Genomic DNA, 20225 nt, shown 5'->3' on the forward strand with positions numbered 1-20225 from the left:
TGAAAGAAATTTGTGAAAAACATGTCAAGAATTTATTAACATATGCTCCATATCATTGGATTCAGGAGAACCAAGGCCTAATGAACTCCATTACATAGTCAATTAAAAAACTATTTTAAATGAATAAAACTGCAAGCAAGCAGGCAAAAAATAAAGAAAACATAATAAATGAAAGAATTAAAGAACGACAAAATAAATATAAATAAATAAATGTAAATGTATCATTACTAATAAATCTAATATATCTATTATATGTAATATTTTAATTAATGTAATAATCACTCCCAAGTAGGGCTGGGCGATAAAACGATTACGATATGTATCGCGATAGACACGTGATCTATATCAATAAAAAATGTGTTCGATATTTTTTATTCTTCGTCGGAAGAAAACAGAGGTTGCGAAGCTAGTTTGGATCCGTGCCGGAAACGCAGCTGTCATAAATGGTCTTAGCACAGCAAAACAACTGCTTTATGGAAGTTCTGCCGGTTTTTTGTGAATCACCGTGACGGTCGCCTCACCCTCCCCCAACGCCGCTCGTCTCCCGTCTCCTGAATATTAAGTTATAGGTCAGTATCCTTTCGTTTTGTATGTGTCATGTTGTCCGGTTTTTCGTGTCCCGTGTTTCGTTTCGAGTCTGCCGTGTCTTTGTTTCCCCTTCTCTCTTTCCTCTCTGTGTTTACGGCGCACTTCCGGGTTCCGGCTCCCTTCACTCCTTCCCTAACTAGTGATCCACTTTCCCTACGTATCGCGTCTTCCTCGTTAGTGTTTGCATGTGTGTCTTTTCCTAGCACAAAACCTGGACTGAAAATATACTTGAATAGTTCAACTTCAAGTATGATTAGATTAAGGAATAACTTGAAGAGTTACTTTTTCATATTTCTGCAGGTTTTATATTTCAAACAATGTTACTGTACTGTATCAGGTTTGTTTTTTTATATTACAGATGTATCTCAGTCTACGTCAGTTTTATTTATGTTTACAAAACACTGCACATATTTTAAAAACACTTTATTTACCAGAAGGTGAACAGCTAGTGAACTTCCTAGCACTAAACTTACACTAAATTCTCAGGTTTCTCTGTTTATATTTAACACTTTGCACTATTTTATTACACTTTATTAAGCATTTCTTACATTTTCTTTCATTTTGCACCTTAAATGTTGAGATAATTGTTAAGTGTTCATTGTGACTTTAGACTTATGTTTACATTTTAATTATTTGAGTTTTCCATGGTTGTTGACATGTTTAAAATAAAAATGTTTAAATGTAATATATTTTTCTCCTGGTCTTTATTTTAAATGGGTCATAAAAAATGTCAATAATTATCGATATCGACCGATATGAAACACTCATATCGTGATACAGTTTTCAGTCATATCGCCCAGCCCTACTCCCAAGTAATTTAAAACTAATAACTAATGAGTGATGCTGTAAACTACTTCACTATGCAAATGTGACGGAAATAAATGTTTCAATTTTGCCTTTCAACGATTTATGCACGTTCTGAGGGTAGTTGCGTGCAGTGAACCCAACTTTGTAGAATGAGGTTCTGATATATTTGAATTCTGGAAAATATCCAGAAAATCTGAGAAAGTTGGAAAGATATGTCATCTGACGACATGCACATTGGTATGCTGTCAAAGGTAAGCACATATAAAACCTATATTTTCTGCATATTTTTTATTTCTGAAAAGTAAAAATATTACATTAATAATAATTAAAAGTATATTTTTATTGCAATTGTTTGGTACGCTGGTCAGATTGTTCCCTTGCGCCCTAGGCTGTCTTAGAGAGGCTCTAGGCCACGCACACTAGCATGATAAAAGGATTGTTAGCACTGATTATAAGGCCTGTGTCACGCCCAGCTCCGTCTGATCCTTGTGTGCGCCACGCCCACCTCGTTACCTTGTGTTAATCACTGATTGTGATCACCTGTTACCTGTTATTTCGGCTTGTTTCATGTATATTAGTCCACGTCTTCCTTAGTTGGGTGTCCGTCATTGATGTTGGTTCGTTGCCGTCTGCCCCGTATTTCCCTTAATAAACCCATTTGTCAGCGGATTATCGCTTTCCTGCCTCATCCTTCCCCACGATTCTGACAGAATGACGGACCCGAAAGAAAGAACGCTTCTTCGGACCGAGGAGCAACGCCTTGGTCTGCTCCAGGAAGTGCTTTTCTGGCTGAAGCAGCCCGAGGTCCAAGAGAACCCAGTGGCACTAGACTTAGCCAGTCGGAGCGGCGACCTCCTGATGGAGATGTCCCTGCCCGAGGACATGCACCTCATGGCGGAAGTGCATGAAAACCTCTGGCTCCTAGTACAGCGCGTGACCGACAGGAGGCTGCTGCTGGTCACGCCGCTCGCAGCCGAAGTAAGGGAGCTGCTGCCCGTCCCTACGGAGACAACGCAGTCTCCCTCCGCAACCGTGAGCCGGACAAAAAAGAGAAGGAAGCCTAAAGAGAGACCGGAAGAAGCACCAACAATCTGCCTGGGAGCTGCCTTTCTCTCCCCAGCTTCTTTCCCTGCCAGTCATCGGGGGGAGTCCCTGATCGCCCCGGACATCACCCCCGTCACGAAGTCCCCCTTCAGGAGAACTCGTTTGGTGCTTAAAGAGGCCAGGGCAGTGCTGGACGCTATCCCGCGGGTCCCGCAATCCCTTAAAGAGACAGCGCACAGCCCGGAAGCACTGATCCTGGAAGCCCTGGCTGAGGTACTTGATCTCCTGCCTGATGCTGCTGCTCTGCCTGCGGCCCTCCTGCCTGATGCTGCCGCTCTGCCTGCGGCCCTCCTGCCTGATGCTGCCGCTCTGCCTGAGGCCCTCCTGCCTGATGCTGCCACTCTGCCTGCAGCCATCCTGCCTGAAGCTACCGCGCCTCCTGCTGCCGCACACCAGGCTCCTGCTGGAGCAGTTGCTGCTGTGGCGCCCCCTGCTTGCCGCGTGTTGGCGGTGCCTGCAGTGGCGCCCCCTGCTTGCCGCGTGCTGGCGGTGCCTGCTGAGGTGCCCCCTGCTGGCCACACGTCCGCTCTGCCCGCGGCCCTGCCTGAGGCCGCTGCTGTGCCCACGGCCCTGCCTGTCCTGCCCGTCCAGCCTGTCTCGCCTGTCTTGCCGGCGCCTGATCCGCCTGTCTCGCCTGTCCTGCCGGCGCCTGATCCGCCTGTCTCGCCTGTCCTGCCGGCGCCTCATCTGTCTGTCCCGCCTGTTTCGCCGGCGCCACCTGCCCTGTCTGTCCTGCTTCGTCCGGCGGCTGCTGTACCGCCCAGTGAGGTTCCTGCTGGGGCAGTTGCTGCTGCGACGCCCCTTGCTGGCCGTGTGTTGTCGGTGCCAGCTGAGGCGCCCCCTGCTGGCCACGAGTCGGCGTTGCCCGCTGCCACCACCACGCCTGCCTCACCTGTCTCGTCTGCCCTGTCCGCCTCACCAGCACCCCCTGCTGGCCATGAGGTGACAGTGCCCGCTGTCGCCGCTACACCTGCTACAGCTGCAGCGACCCCTGCTGGCCAAGAGTTGGCGGTGTTTGCTGTCGCCACACCCAAGGCAGCTGTGCCCGCTGCCACTCTGCCCATCCTACCTGCTCTTGCTGCAGATCCGCCCCCGCCGGCTGCGGTACCTGTGATCCGCTTGTCTGCTGCTGCCGGTACGCCCGCGGCACTCCATGCTCCGGCCCCGCCTTGGGCGCCGCTCTGCCCAAGGTGGCTCCTGCTGCGGCCACCGCTCTGCCCAAGACAGCCCCTGCTGCGGCTACGCCTGTCCTGCCTGTCCAGCCCTCAGCGCCGCCTGCAGTGACGCCTGCTGTTTTGTCTTGGTTTTTGCCCCTTTGCTTGTTTTGTGTTTCTGTTCTGTTCCCGGTCCCTCGTTGATGTTTTTGCTCTTGTTTTCCAGGTCCTGTTTCCCCGGTCTTGTCTCGTCCCTTTGGGGGGAGGTTCTGTCACGCCCAGCTCGTTACCTCGTGTTAATCCCCGATTGTGATCACCTGTTACCTGTTATTTCGGCTTGTTTCATGTATATTAGTCCACGTCTTCCTTAGTTGGGTGTCCGTCATTGATGTTGGTTCATTGCCGTCTGCCCCGTGTTTCCCTTAATAAACCCGTTTGTCAGCGGATAATTGCCTTCCTGCCTCATCCTTCCCCACGATTCTGACAGCCTGAATGGATGGTTTGATGTATAGCTGGATGGTTTTAAAATACAAATGCTGTGAACAATGTATGTTTTACCGTAAGAGACTGTAAATGGTAAATAGTGTAAATGGTGTAGTATTAAATAATTAGGCCTATGTCATATTGCTATTAATTATAATGTAGGGATCGGTATTTTTAAATGTTTGTATCAATAGTATATAATGCAGTTCTATAAAGATAATCATATTATTTTACATTTTATATTACAGATGACGTGCTGCATTATGTCCGCAATAAGAGCACAAATAAAGAGCTCCTAGTGAACGTTGTAAGTACAGATGTTCAACAGTGTTCAGCATGCCAGGGCAAGAGAACTGTCAAGCAGACAGAAACATATGTTCCTATAATTGTAATATATCATGTTAAATGTTTTTGTACATGTACGTGCAACTCTTCAAAACTCTGCTAATGTCTAATATATTTTATTTTAAAGGTAAATGAGCCGTGGGAGTTAGTTGGCATGGACCTCATAGAAAAACTGAGAAAGGAAATTAGTACATTTGTGTACTGATAGACTACTTCACAAGGTGGGTCGAGGCATTTCCATTAGTGTATAAAACAGCAGAGTAGGTCACAAGGTGCATTGTGGATTTGGTTTACCGTTTTGGAGCACCTAAGAGGATTTTAACAGATCAAGGGCGAGAGTTTGTCAATCAGGTTTGCCATATGTCTTTGGTAAATGAAAGTACACTTTAACCATATTTTCATGTTGTTCACTGTGGAGTTTTGTTAACAAAATTGTGCTTTTTCATGACCTTAATAACACCATAAAATATAACAAATGTACTAACCTAGAGTATTAATTAATATCAGACACTTGCTGTAACAACATGTAGTTATGATGTATCTAAAATCTGTGTTTTCATTCTGTTTGGTTTTTGTTTTACAAGTTAAACAAGGAAGTATGCAAGCTCTTTGGGATTTCACGGAGTCTGTGTTCCCCATACCACCCTCAGACAAATGGTCTTGTGGAGAAAATGAATGGAACCATACAGAGGTCTCATTTAAACTTTTATTTCTGCTTCACAATGACAATTATCATGTGATCTCTTCTATTTTATGTTTAGGGCGCTGGCAAAAGTTTGCCAAGACAGACTGAATAAATGGGACCTTTGTTGTTAGGTGTTTTTTTGTTCGTATGTTAAAAAGGACTGCATCCAGACAAGGTTTTCCCCTTACTTCCTCCTATTTGGACAGGAAGCATGTTATCTGTCTGAGGTCCCTGAGTCTTTTGACGTAAGTAGTCGAATTAGAACTTGTCTAGAAAAAAGGCAATTGTTATTTTTATGTCTTATTTAAAAACAATATTTTGTTTCTGTTAAAGTCAAAACCTTTAATTGTCTTTCTGTTGTTTAAGAACATAAGAACTACAGTATACAAACGAGAGGAGGCCATTCGGCCCATCGAGCTCGCTTGGGGAGAACTTAACTAATAGCTCAGAGTTGTTAAAATCTTATCTAGCTCTGATTTAAAGGAACCCAAGGATTCAGCTTGCACTATGTTATCAGGAAGACTATTCCATACTTTGACTACACGCTGTGTAAAGAAGTGCTTCCTTAAATCCAGTTTGAAATGTTCTCCCGCTAATTTCCACCTATGGCCACGAGTTCTTGTATTTGAACTAATGCTGAAGTAACTATTCGGTTGAACAGCATCCAAACCTGTTAGAATCTTATAGACCTGGATCATGTCCCCCCTCAGTCTCCTTTGCTTGAGGCTGAACAGATTTAGCTCAACTAACCTTTCCTCGTATGATATTCCCCTAAGACCAGGAATCATTCTTGTGGCCCTACGCTGCACCTATTCTAAGGCTGCAATGTCCTTTTTAAGATATGGTGACCAAACCTGCACACAATATTCTAGGTGAGGTCTCACCAAGGAATTGTATAATCTTAGCATTACCTCCCTAGACTTAAACTCCACACACCTGGAGATATACCCCAACATCCTATTGGCCTTTTTTATTGCCTCCCCGCACTGGCGAGAATGAGACATGGAAGCATCAACATACACACCAAGGTCTTTCTCATAATCAGCTACCTTTATTTCAGTAGGTCCCATAAAATACCTGTACTTTATATTTCTGCTCCCTACATGGAGTACCTTACATTTGTCTATGTTAAATTTCATTTGCCAGGTATCGGCCCAGTCACTAATTAAATCAAGATCCCGCTGTAGCTGCTGCAGCCGCTAGTTCAGTATCTGCTACACCACTCACCTTGGTGTCATCTGCAAATTTCACCAGTTTACTGTATATATTGGTGTCTATATCATTTATGTAAATTAGGAACAATAGTGGTCCTAAAATTGAACCCTGCGGTACCCCACTATGAACGCAGGCCTACTGTGACATTGTGTCTCTTATAACTACTCGCTGCTTCCTATCTGATAACCAGTTATCAATCCAGGTCGCTACAGTTCCTAAAATACCTGTCGCTTTGAGTTTAAGTAAGAGCCTCTTGTGGGGGACAACATCAAAAGCCTTTTGGAAATCTAAGTAGATGACGTCATAGGTCTTCTTATCATCAACTTCCTGAGTAGCTTCCTCAAAAAACTCCAACAGATTTGTTAAACAGGATCTACCTCTCCTAAATCCATGCTGGCTATTCTTCAAAATGTTATTTGAGTCCAGGTAATCTACCATTTTCTCTTTGATTATAGCCTCCATAATTTTACCAGTTATACAAGTTAGACTGATTGGCCTATAGTTTGACAAATTACTTCTATCCCCTTTTTTGAAAATGGGCATTATGTTTGGCATGCTTCCAATCAGAAGGTACCACACCTTCAGATAAGGATTTTTGAAACAGTAAAGTTAAGAAGAAGAAGAAGAAGCATTATTTGTCATTGCATAAAATACATGGTATGAAACACAACGAAATTTAGAGTTGCCACTCTTGGTCAGTGCTTCAATACTAATATAGATGAAAAATAACAAATATGAATAAAAAAAATAATAAATAAGTAACAGACAGGTAAAAACCCTTCCATTTCACTCTCTCACACACCCACCTTCTCAGCCCCAAGGCAGCCCACACTCACTCACTCATACACTCCCCCCAAGCCTATTCACCACTCTTCTCACCCAAAACATTAGTCCCTACCTTCCAGCCAAAACAAGACACTCCCCTGCACAAAGGTATAACATCGTAGCAAACATAGCAGCATCAGACTATAAAGTGCCTGGTGATAAAGTCCGAAGGTGATGAGGTTAAAGTGCTCAAATACAATTTCCAGAGACACAGTTAATCATTGCAGATGGTGGAGGGAGCGGGGGAGGGGGTTGGGGTGGTGGGTGGCCAATGTCTGCAGAGGGATATTGCTTTTGTTAAGTGAACGTATGGCCCAGGGAAAAAAGCTGTTGGAAAGTCTTGTAGTGCGGGCGTTTATTGACCTGAACCGCCTGCCGGAGGGAAGCGGGTTGAACAGGTGATGGGCTGGGTGGGTGAATCTTTGAGAATGGACCTGGACCTGGAGAGGCAGTGGGAGTCGGCGAGCTCTTCCAGGGAGGGCAGAGGGCGGCCTATGGTCTTTTGGGCTGTGTTAAATAATGACCCTCTGCAGAGCCTTCCTGTCTGCTGCCGAGCATCCTGCATACCACACTGTGATGCTGAAGGTGAGTATGCTTTCGAAGACTGACCGGTAGAAGGACACCAGCAGCTTCTGTTCCAGATGGTTTTTCCTGAGAATTCTCAGGAAGTGCATACGCTGCTGGGCCATCTTAGTTATTGCTTTAGTGTTGGTGGACCAAGTGAGATCTTGGGGGGAGCCAGTTCTGAGTGTGAGCGAGGGGGAAAGATGGCGACTGAGTCTCACTTGTTGTGGCCTATTGGAGAGTCTTTAATCCAAAGCGCAGGTTGAGGGGGGGAGGCCTAAATCCAGGAGTTTTTTGATCAGAATGTCCGGGTTTATTGTATTGAAGGCTGAGCTGAAAGCAGTCTTGCATAGTTACCCGGGTGGTCAAGGTGTCTCAGCGTCGCATGGAGGGTGATGGCAATGGCGTCCTCGGTAGAACGGTTTGCCCTGTAGGCTAACTGGTGGGGGTCAAATGATGGAGGGAGGTAGTCTTTGATGTGCTTGGCAACCAGCTTTTCCAGGCACTTCATTGCCACAGATGTTAATGCCACAGGCCTAAAGTCATTCAGGTTTTTGCAGGCAGATGTTTTTGGAACTGGAATGATGGTGGAGGATTTCCAGTATGGGACAATGGCTCGGGACAGGGAGATGTTGAAGATCTTGGTGAAAATTCCTGCTAGTTGGTCTGAGCATGCCTTGAGTACCTTGCCAGGACTCCGTCCGGTCCAGCTGCTTTCCTTGGGTTAACCTCCCTCAGGACCCTCCTCACCTGATGTTCCTGGAGGAGTAGCGGGGTGTTGGAAAAGGCTGGGGGGGGGGGTGCTGATTGACCATTTCCCTCGAACCAGGCAAAGAAGTTATTTAACTCCTCTGCCATAGTAGCATCGGTGGAAGGGGGTGTGATCTGTTGGCCCTTGCAGTTGGTGATGTTTTGCAATCCGTGCCACACTTGACGTGGGTTCCTGTCTGTGATGTATCCCTCTATTTTCCTTTTGTATGCGACCTTAGCAGCCCTGATGCCCTTCTTCAGGTTAGCTCTGGATGCGCTGTACAGTGCCCTGTCTCCTGACCTGAATGCTGTGTTACGGTCCCTGATGAGGTGCCGCACTTCACTCGTCATCCAGGGTTTTTGGTTGGGGAATACCCTAACGCGTTTGGTGATGGTGACCATATCAATACAGTAAACAATGTATGATAGCACAGTCACTGTAAATTCCTCCAAATCGTGGCTTTCAAAAAGACTCCAGTCCGTGGTTGTGAAGCAGTCTTGAAGCTGGGAGAGGGCGTCCCCGGGCAAGGTGTTGATCACCCTGGTGAATGGCTTGCTTTTCCTGATGTAGGGAATATAGGCGGGTACGAGATGCAGCGAGAGGTGGTCAGACTGGCCAATGTGAGGGTGTGGCTCTGTTTTATATGCATGTTGAATATTACAGTAAACATGGTCAAGGGTGTTGCTCTCCCTGGTGGCACATTTCACATATTGGGTGAATTTAGGGAGAACAGTTTTCAGGCAAGCCTGATTAAAATCCCCAGCTATTATGTGTACCCCATCCGGCTGGGCCTGTTGTTGTTTACTAATGCATCCATGAAGATAGCTTAGAGCTATGTCCACGTTAGCATCTGGGGGATATACACAGCCGAAATGGAGACAACAGTTAGCTCCCTAGGTAAGTAAAAAGGGCGGCAGATGACAGTTAATGCCTCAAGATCAGGGGAACAGTATTTATGAGTAACATGGCTTTGTGAGCACCAGTCATTGTTGATGTAAATGCAGAGACCACCTCCTCTTTTCTTACCGGAGTCACTGTTCCTGTCGTTTCGGTGAATGACGCGGCCTGCTAGCTGCACAGCGTTGTCGGGTATAGCAGGATGTAGCCAGGTTTCAGTTAGGATCAACACACAGCAGTCCCGGACGAAGTTGTTGTTTGCTATCCGTAGCTCTAGGTCATCCATTTTGTGCACGATGGATCTTACGTTTGCCAGGAAGACGCTAGGGAGCGGTGGTCTGTGAGGATCCTTCTTTAGCCTCTTTATCAGGCTGGCTCGACATCCCCGTTTCTGTTTCCTGTCCCGTCTCCGTCGTCGCTGTCTGTGAGAGCCGACAACAATCCATGGAGACCCCGGTGTCCTCGATATTTCAGGCGGTATGTTGTTGGCTTGTTGGAAATAGTCCGTGACGGGAATGCTGTTTTGAAAACCGATGCTGATCAGGTTTGCACGACTGTATACGCATTGTGCTTGGCAGAGTTCGCCATACAATTGCCGCGAAATACAAACTAAACACATTAAAAAGCACCAAACTAGAGGGCACCAAGCCGCAGCACTCACACGCGCCGCCATCTTGCCGAAGAGCAGTGAGAGCATGTCCCAGGGTCGGCAAAAAATATCCCTCATCTCTTTTAACACTATTGGTAAGATGCCATCAGGGCCCTGTGATTTATTTATTTTGAGCTTAGCTAGGCTTTGCAAAACATCAGCTTCAGTTATATATATATTAGTTATAGACAATGCTGGATTAGTAATAAGAACTGGTAAGTTACTAGTGTCCTCAACAGTGAATACCCGTGCATTGAACTCATTTACTATATCAATGTCGTTTTCAATTATAAGACCCTTACTATCCTGCAGATTAGTAATTTCAGCTTTTAGAGCTCTTTTAGAGTTAAAATACTGGAAGAAACTTTTAACGTCATCCTTAGCCTCCAATGCGATCTTCCTTTCGACGTTCCTTTTAGCTCGTCTAATGTCATTTTTTAATTCAGCCTGTAGATTTAGATACTCTTGCTTTATTCTGTCATCATCAGTTATTTTCCATTTCTGGAACAAAGCCATTTTCCTCCTTACTTTATACTTTATTTCCCTAGTAAACCACCTAGGTTGCAATTTCCTAGATTTATTCTTGCTGGAAACAGGTATGAAGTCCTCTTGCACTTGCAATAATGTGCTTTTAAAAAATTCCCATGCCTCTTCAACAGTTTTGTTATTTAACTCCATCCAGTTCACAGTTTCTAGTTTTAATCTCATACAATTGAAGTTAGTCTTCCTAACATTATATATTTTTGATTTGGACTTTGCTCTTCGGGCACTAACAGGGTTCCCGCTGGAGTTTGATTTCAATTCTACACTTTTCTTTGTATTTTTGCTTCTACTAATCAAATTCTTCACTTTTTTTCAGCATCCGTTTTTTTTAGTCACTCTCTCGCCGCTTCTTAATGAATTAATCATTAAACTCACTGAATATACATCTCTTCTGACAATCACACTGTGATTGGTCAACTAACGGCATGGGTGAGTCACGAGTCTACTTGATAAGGTTGGGAGATTCGTGAATACTGTGTAAAAATTTGCGTGCTGAAAACATGATGTATAGTACGCATTTCGGAAATAATGTTCTAATTACTATATATATAAGGTAAGCTAATACTTTCCCGGTGTTTCATAGTACCTTTGAGAGGGGCATTCTAAAACGCTTAATGTGAAAACGCTTAATGTGGTTTAATGTACCAAAATAGCGACCAATAATGTCCATATAAAGTCCACATTCCTTGTATTTCGGTTTAGATTTCTTGTCAGGTGAAAGTGTTTATGACCAGATATATGTGTGAGAAATATAGTGATTTTTGGTGGCTGTCTTGGTACTTTAAGTTACATTAAGCCTTTTCCTTATAATGGACGTCAATGGAGGGGAAAACGCTTAATGTAAAATAAAGTCCATATTCCTTGTATTTCGGTTTTGATTTTCTGTCAGGTGAAAGTCTTTATGACCAGATGTATGTGTGCGAAATTTGGTGATTATTGGTCGCTATTTTGGTACATTAAACCACATTAAGCATTTTAGAATGTCCCCACACCGATCGATAACATTTGCTACTTTTAGAACGGCCCATGCTCATTTGACATGGATGATCGACGATCGTGTGTCCGGGGCGCCGGGCCAGTTTTGATTAGGCGCTACGGATGCTACGGTTGAAAATTGGGGAAAAATGAAATTCAACTTTTCAAAAATTCAAAATTCGTCATTTGAAAATTGAATTCGCCAGAGTGACGATTTGATGCCGTTTTTCTTCGTCACCATGGGTTCCGTTTTCGTCAATGACGAAAGTGACGAGCGGCAGCGGGAACCCTGCACTAAACTTAACCTCAAATTTAACCATGTTATGATCGCTACTGTCAAGTGGTTCTAAAACGTCTAATTTACCAATCCTGTCCTGGTTATTAGAGAAAACAAGATCAAGAATGGCATCTCCCCTGGTAGGGGTGTTAACAAACTGAGTAAAAAAACAATCCTGTACTAATTCCACCATCTCCAGTTCATTTTCAGAAGAGCCAGCAACAATGTCCCACTGCATCCCCGGTAGATTAAAATCACCCATAACTACCACATCATTTTTATTGCTCATAATCCTAATATCACTGTATAACAATCTGCTTTCCTCGGCAGCTACATTAGGTGCTCTGTAACAAACACCGACAATTAGGCTATTTGAGTTTTTAGCATCTAATTTTACCCATATAGCTTCCGTAGTTTTACTTATATCAGTAAGCTCCCTTGCCTGCAAGTTTTCCTTTACATATACTGCAACACCACCTCCCTTCTTACCTATACGGTCTTTACGGAACAACGTGTAACCATCCATATTATACTCTTGTCCATCCTTTCCTCTCAACCACGTTTCAGATATTCCTATAATATCATAAGAGTCCTATGAGATAAATGCCTCTAAATCATGAATTTTATTCCTAATACTCCTGGCATTTAAATACAGACAACAAAGGGTAGGCCTATTACGGTGCCGACTTATAATATGATTTTTTGGGGCTTTCCGTTTCCCCCCACTTACATACTTAAATAACCTCCCTGCCCCCCCTTCTGACACCTCCTGCTTAAAACCCAAAAAGCCAGAGGGATCGTGACGCCCCGCTTTTTTTTAGATAAATGAAACAGTAGGGAAGGGCTACTGAAGGAAATAACAAGTCCCGCTTTGTAGATGCAGGACCAGGGGCCTCATGTATAATGACATGCGTAGAATTCACACTAAAACATGGCGTACGGACAAAACTAGGAATGTGCATACGCAAGAAAAATTGCAGATGCACAAAACTGTGTGTAAGCACAGATCTACACACATTCCCTTTATAAATCCCAATGAGCGTGAAATTTTATGCATGTGAATGAGCCCACAGCCAGTCCCCTGACCCGCCCACAATTATGTATATTTGCATATGGAAATCTGTATAAATAACCGCTTTGTTCTATGTTTTTCTTAAACAACAATGAATAAACCACGTGGGAAAAAGAAGTATTTCAGCAAGTGCGAAGTGGAGGTCATGTTAACAGAAATCGAGAAAAGAAAAGTGATATTATTTGGTGGTTTATGTAGTGGCATCAGCAATAAACGAAAGTTGACGGAGTGGCACAGCGTGGCGGAGTCAGTTAAAAGTGTTGGTTCCGAAATTCGCACAGTGGCCGAAATTAAAAAGAAGTGGTCGGACATTAAAGTCGACGTGAAGAAATAAGCCGCTCACCATAAGAGTCTTAACAGCATAGGCGGAGGTCTCGGGATTCCCGGTCTCACACTTTTATTGGGAGAGTGGGACACCGTGGTGTCAGCGCGGGTGAGTTTTTCTCGTACCATACTTGTTTGAATAACTTGCATGTTTATGAATAACAAGTAGGGTGCAGATGCGGTGTTACTTTTGTTTATTCTGTTTATTTATTCTTACAGGCAATAATACAAGAGGTGCCCCCAGTGCCGAGGACGACACAGGCAGTGATGGTGCTGCTGTGCCGAGCACATCTCTGGGCGCTGGCTGCACACAGTCCCGTGCCTCAGAAACTGGGGGGCGACCATCCGGCCATGTGCTGACTGAAGCTGTGCTGCAGTCACAAAAAGAAATCGTCAATGCTGTTGCCAATTAATTAAAACATTTAAATGATAAGCTGTGTGATACTGAAGTTGTAACGCTGTTCAATTTGGCGGAAAATTTGGTGGCTTGGGGTCAGGTTCATCTTGCCTAATCTCTTCAGATACCGGCAAGCCACGATTTTGTGCCAGATTATGCAACACGCTACATGCATGTACAACACGACACACTTTCTACGGGCTGTATAGCGGCACCCCAGCGTTCTTGTCCAGGCAGTGCCAGCAGCCTTTAAGCTACCAGACCGAGAATGGGTGTCATTATAACGCCGCTCCTGTTCATTCTGTGGGTTTGCGAGCGGCGTGAGAAGCCACGACTTCAGTGGGTACCCACTGTCCCCTAAGGAGTTGTCAAATGGTGAAATCAGACAAAGCTTACACTATTGGGCCAAATTATAAAATGGGAAAAATCTTCTTACCAAGCAGCCAGCCATCACATACCACGCCATTTTCTAGTTTGTTTCCAACACTACTGTTTCTGAGAATGAACGAATCATGGGTTGAGCCAGGCCATCTAGCCACAACATTAATGCAGGGGAGTCAAAAGCATTTTGAATGTGGGGGGGACACACTGGCATAAAACTAATATTTTATGTTAAATGTGGGGAGATTCAAAACGAATAATTATGAAATGTAAGGGAGACACATCCCCCTCAGATTTAATGGCGGCGACGCCCATGCATTAATGATACGCATGTTCAAATCGCACATAATTTGTACCTTAATAGAGTGAAAGTTATTTCTTTAATGTTTGCCTGTTCAACCACAGTGTAAGGAAATTTTATACATCTGTGTGACAAGCGGATTATGCCGTCCCATAAAGCTGGCATGGTGCGACTTGGTGTTCACTGAGAAATACCCGATCGGTCCGCAAGTTCTCCCTGAAAAGCACCTGGGGCTAAGAACCCGAGAGTGGACAGAACTTGTAAAGGAACAGGTATGGCGCAAATCCTCATCGTCTGCCGTTGTAATGCTGGCCCCAGTTCAGCACACAGCTCCAAATGGATTGCTCTTGGAAATCTGAATCGACTTAGAAGCCAGTCATCATCATGGGCCAAGAAATCACTATGATCCCTGAATACGGGCTCTCTTATAATTCTTCCATAAGCTATGTCTTCCAATAACACAAGAGCTGCCATAGTAGTAGTAATAGTTCGGTCATTTTCTGCACCGTTTTATTGCTACAAACTGATTAAAAATCAGGTGCCATACATTTGTAAACAACATACAATTAATGTCGGTGTATTGGATAAAGTCAGCGTCATGATTTAAAAAGTGAAACCACAGTAGCAATGACTTGCCACTGGGTGTCATCCATTTACAAAACCGAGCAGAAACGTGCGTACGCTCTGTCCGGAGCTGTCGTGAGAATGTGTGTAGCGGTACACCAAGTTTCATTTTTATACATCTCGACGTGAGCGTGAAAACAGACGTACGCAACATTTTCGTGCATGCGCAACGTTTATACATGAGGCCCCAGGTGTTCAACTATATTAAAGAGAACATGCAGACAGCCAGGGACAAAATTGGGCAAAGAAAGGACAAGAGTTCTGGTGCCAAGCCGTATCAATTCAAAATTGAAGATTTGGTACTCCGAAGGAATGTTAGGAGTCAACAGAGAAAAGGGGGGAAACTGGAGAAAGACCTTTTAGGGCCATTTAAGATTCTTGCAATAGAGGGGGAAAATGCAGACTTATTAGGGGAAGATGGAACAAAATTCCTGAAAATAAATGTGGATCATCTTGTTCCCTATGTGGAAGATGTTCCACGGATTCCTCACAAACTGTGAAAATCCTTCTCTATTGCCAAACAAAGTGATGGAGTTCTTTCACCATCTCCAGTCCCTCAGATCCCTCCCACTCCTACAAAGATAGCATCACGCCCACCTTCACCATCTCCAGTCCCTCAGATCCCTCCCACTCCTACAAAGACAGCATCACGCCCACCTTCACCATCTCCAGTCCCTCAGATCCCTTCCACTCTCACAAAAACAGCATCATGCCTACCTTCACCATCTCCAGTCCCTCAGATAAGTTTAGCATTTGCTGATAGTTATTATTTTTAGAAATTGACAGGTGTTGACAAAGGTTGGTCTGGAAGAGTGTGGGACAAAAAAAGTCAACTTCTTAGTAAAATTGGCCCTTATAAAATTTTCAACAGGAACATTGGACATCTTGCCCCTGGCAGCCAACTAGAAATAGAGGCCAGTTGTGTACTTATACTTTAGAAAATTGTGACATAAAATTCTGTTTAGAAAAGTTGTGTCATAAATATATATACTGTCCCTTTCACAGGTTATAAATGAATATATCTTTGCAATGGTCAGAAAACACAACCAAATCAGCAAGGACAAAGCTTTTATAACTGATTTGTTTGCTATGACCAAGGTGTGGCAGGGGTTATACAACATTCTCAGAAAGGTACCATTTCTTCTCTTGATTATATAACTATAAATTTGATTTATTTATTCTATTTATTATATCTACAAATACAATATTATATTTTAAAGAAGTGTGTAGTGCAGGGGCATCAGAAGCCTTTTGAATGTGGGGGGGGACACATTGGCAGGGTGAACTAATATTTTATGTTAAATGTGGGGGGGTCCAAACGAATAATTATGAAATGTGAGGGGGACGTGTCCCCCTCAGAATTAATGGTGGCAACACCCATGGTGTAGTGGATGTCTTAGTAATGTCAATGTCTTTTTTTGTCAGTGGAACCCCAAAGAGTACCAAATGGTGCTTGGAGTGATCGGTAAGCACGGACACTGGACTCTTGCTGTAAGTGGACAAACATATAAATTTTTTTGTATATACATTTGGCCTACCTTTAATATTACATTTATGTTTTATTATTCGTTTTAGGCAATGTATCCAACACAAAAAAAAAAACACTTGGAGAATCAAAGGCAAAGGTCGCTCGATGCCTTGATACAACAAGGTCAGAAATAATATGTCAGATTCTGTGACTATCAAAGCAAAAACGTAGAGACCTGCGCGGGACGGATTTTTCAGTCCTGCTCCTGCCCACTCCCGCAAGATTCTGTCCCGCTCCCGCCTGCTCCCGCAAAAAATATATATTATTTTCTCCCGCTCCCGCCAGCAGTATTCAAGCTTTGTCCCGCAAAATCCCGCAGGTAAACATATTAGTAGTTTTATTTTTACTGCTTCTTCCCGCTACTCTGTTATTTGTTTCACTTACTTCCCTTTTGAGTATATACTGTATAAAAAAGAAAATAAACAAATATGTTTTGTTTTATTTGAGTTTAATTAAATGGAATGATGAACATGGACACGAGCGAGGAGCTTTTCAGAACATGCCATCCCGTCCAAGCACCAGGCTGATTTCTTCTTGGGGTGTCCGGTTACGTCCCCCGGCACTCAGAGCGCGGAAATTGTAGTTTCTGCAGACGAATCGCCTGTAAATTGTTATTATTTTAATTTAGTGGTTCTTGTTGCTTTTGTGCAGTAGATAAATAATAGAGTATTTGTTTTTAATAAATTAATTTTAAGATAATTCCATTTTGCGGGAGTCCCACGATTAATTCTACTCTCCCGCAACCCGCACATACACTGTCAGAAAAAAAGGTACCGCAGGGGTACAATTTTGTTCTTAGGAGAACAAAAAATATAATGGTACCTTTAAAGGTCCACAATTGGTCCTTAGGGTACAATTATGTTCCCAAAACGAGTTATAAAGGTACAACTTTTCAGATTCAGATGTGAAAGGTACATTTTTGTTATTTTTATTCATATATTTATTTTAAGTTTAGCCCTAATTAGAGTAGATCTAACTATGTGTTTTTATTTTTTGTTTATTAATTTAATTTGTGTCAACTCATGATAAAATCAAGACACACATTAAAAGATATCAAGACACACATTTAAATATATAATTAACAAACATAATGCTAATGGAATTATTTAATAAAATATTTTGAACAACTGTTGATGTTGTTTTGTTGTAATATTATAGTCAGAAAATCTTTTTTATTAAATGTATTTTTATTATTTTACAACTTTTAAATTTTGACCTTTGCGTTATTTTTTAAGATGCTGAATGAAATTTGGAATAAGGACAATGCGGAATGGCTCAAGTAATTAGATTCAAAACTTGCTTAGGTAGACGTAAATGTTGTTGCCCCTTTAAGAAACTTTCCCGCGCTTGGCTGGAGCTGTGGGTGTTCGGACAGAACCTCGCACGGATTTCAACGCGAAGTCTGTTTTGGAGTTAATATTTCGGTAAATGCCGAATAATATAATAATATAAGCTTATTTTTACACGTGTGTCGCCATGTTCGGTTGATTTTTGTTGAACTTGGTGTTTCCTCTGCTCTAAGCCCGTTAAAAGTGCTTGCGTCAGACTGGCTGGTGTACGTTGGCCTACAGGATGGAGCTGACAATGATGTCTACCGCTCACTTAATAAAGGAGTTAATACAATTTGGTATCGAAGTCACTGAAGAGGAGAGGAAAAAATTTGAAGGTGAGTATGCTGTTATGTTTTTTTTTTAAAGTCTGGACCGTTTTCTTGAGGATTTTCCCGGTGTAACGTTAACGCACTTTAACTTTATATACTTTCCCTTTATCTCTTTAACTGCCTCTCATACCTTGTTGCTTAAATAATAATAACTTTGACCACCACGTAATATATTTGCAATATTAACACTTGTACGGCAATTAGTGATTAACATTTTACATTCTGAGGCAGTTTTTCCCGCCCATTTTGTAATAAGGCGCACTTAGAGTTGACCAACGCACTCGGTATACATAGCAATTTGTGGTGAGACGGCAAAGCAAGTGATTAATTAAGTAAAATGACGGCAGCCACGCTAATATTTATTTGTTACAAACATGAGAGTAGATGTTTGTATGCGGGGGGAGTAGTCTCCCTCACTTTTAATCTCACGTTTTTTTCCGGTAACGTTAGGTGTGTTCATTTTCATGGGCCAGTGTGAATAAATCTAGATTTAAATGCAAAGAGACAAAATCGTCAGGTCAAGCATAGACTTTTTATTCGTATCCAAAATGAGGGAATGTGTACATTATGGATTGAGCGCTGAACACTCTCATGCAGTGTTTTTTTATTCATAATCAAAGCCGGAGGGCGCTCTCCAACGGACCCAGAAGTAATAACTTGTGACCTGCCAGGAAATCCCTAATATGGACAAAGGCGTCTAGCTATAGCTGTAGCTAAACTGAATAAAAAACAGAAACATTTTGGACTGATAAAACAAATAGGCTAATGTTACTTGACAATAAATACACATTTGCAACCATATATGTTTTTTCCATCTCCAGGTAATAAAGTATAAGAATACTGCAATGCTTAATACTTAATATAAAATTTATTACAGTTTAAAAATAATTCAAGATAAAATATATATTTGCCTTATTCTGTGATTAAAGAAAATCCAACAGTGTATTTGATTTTTTTATCCAGTTAATAGAAAAAGCTTCAAAACTGGTTTAGTACATGCTTCAGTTTGATGGGTAATTAAATTATACTTTTCTTCTTTTTTACGTTATTAGACAATGACGTGGATGGAGAGACTGTTGACATTGGACTGACTGAGTCAATGATTTCATTCCTCTTTGAGGGATCATTTAAAAAACAAGCAAAATTTCATCGATTTATTCAGCAGATGAAGGAGACAGTGACATTAACTCTTGAACCTGTGCCTGTAGAATCCCAGTCATCAGCTGGAGCAAGGTAATTGCTGTTTAATAATATTTCATTTGTTTCAGTGAACTAATCTAATAACAAATCTTCAAAGTAGCTAGGTAGCTATTTCCCATGCTTCTCTACATATTGCTTTACTGTACTTCTACTAGTGCTTAGTTCATCAATTTCTTGTATCTGTAATATAATGTATTAGAGGTGCTCTAAAATTTCAGCCATTTTCTTCGTCAAAAATATCAACAAAAAATACTACTTGAGCAGATAAGATAACAGAACCTTTGACATGGACAATAAAACAGAGTGCACAGTCAGTGCAGCCAGTCTGCCCAGAATTTTTGGTGCATCACTATTATTTATGTTTACTGTATAATTATTTATTAGGTTACCACAGTGTATAAATTGACAACTAAGGTGATCAAGTAAAGGGTAGAGCACATATTTTAAATAAAACTTGTTTGGTAAAATTCTGAAGTTAGTGTTATTGTTTGTTAACGCAATAATTTGTATTTTCAGGACTGAAAATGCTACTTTACAGTATTTGTGCTATGTTATGTATACCTGCATCATTGCAGTGTCTAATTATTATTTTCTATTTTTGCCATAGTAATATCAGCCTGTCAACAGCTTTTCCTGCAGTTTTTGAAGTTCCGAAGTTTCCATTTGACGTTCAGGCCAAGTTGGACCAAAAAGAATGCCGACTAACGTCATCAGACCGAAACAAAATTATTAGAACATTGTATGAAAGCATGGCTCAGTACAAAATGTAAGTATTTCTCATTACCTATACCAAGGTTTTAATCTCTTACATTCAGTTTTATACAACATTTAATGCTACACTAATGTGTTTAAAATATTTTTGTAGGTATCCAACTA

The 20225-nt window shown here is 42.3% G+C and overlaps 1 protein-coding gene and 1 long non-coding RNA gene across 2 annotated transcripts in view; one reads left to right on the forward strand and one right to left on the reverse strand.

Annotated features, from left to right (window-relative positions):
- Positions 1–20225, reverse strand: part of LOC111841633 (enoyl-CoA, hydratase/3-hydroxyacyl CoA dehydrogenase) — a 76163-nt gene that overhangs the window by 41952 nt on the left and 13986 nt on the right. The gene's annotated exons all lie outside the window — the stretch shown is intronic.
- LOC140592622 (uncharacterized) lies at positions 17848–20085 on the forward strand. The gene is made up of 4 exons (XR_011992984.1): positions 17848–17913; positions 18012–18155; positions 19202–19382; positions 19957–20085. It is a non-coding gene; the product is annotated as an uncharacterized lncRNA (long non-coding RNA).

This window comes from Paramormyrops kingsleyae, chromosome 1 (genome assembly GCF_048594095.1).
Source record: "Paramormyrops kingsleyae isolate MSU_618 chromosome 1, PKINGS_0.4, whole genome shotgun sequence".
Lineage (NCBI taxonomy): Eukaryota > Metazoa > Chordata > Actinopteri > Osteoglossiformes > Mormyridae > Paramormyrops > Paramormyrops kingsleyae.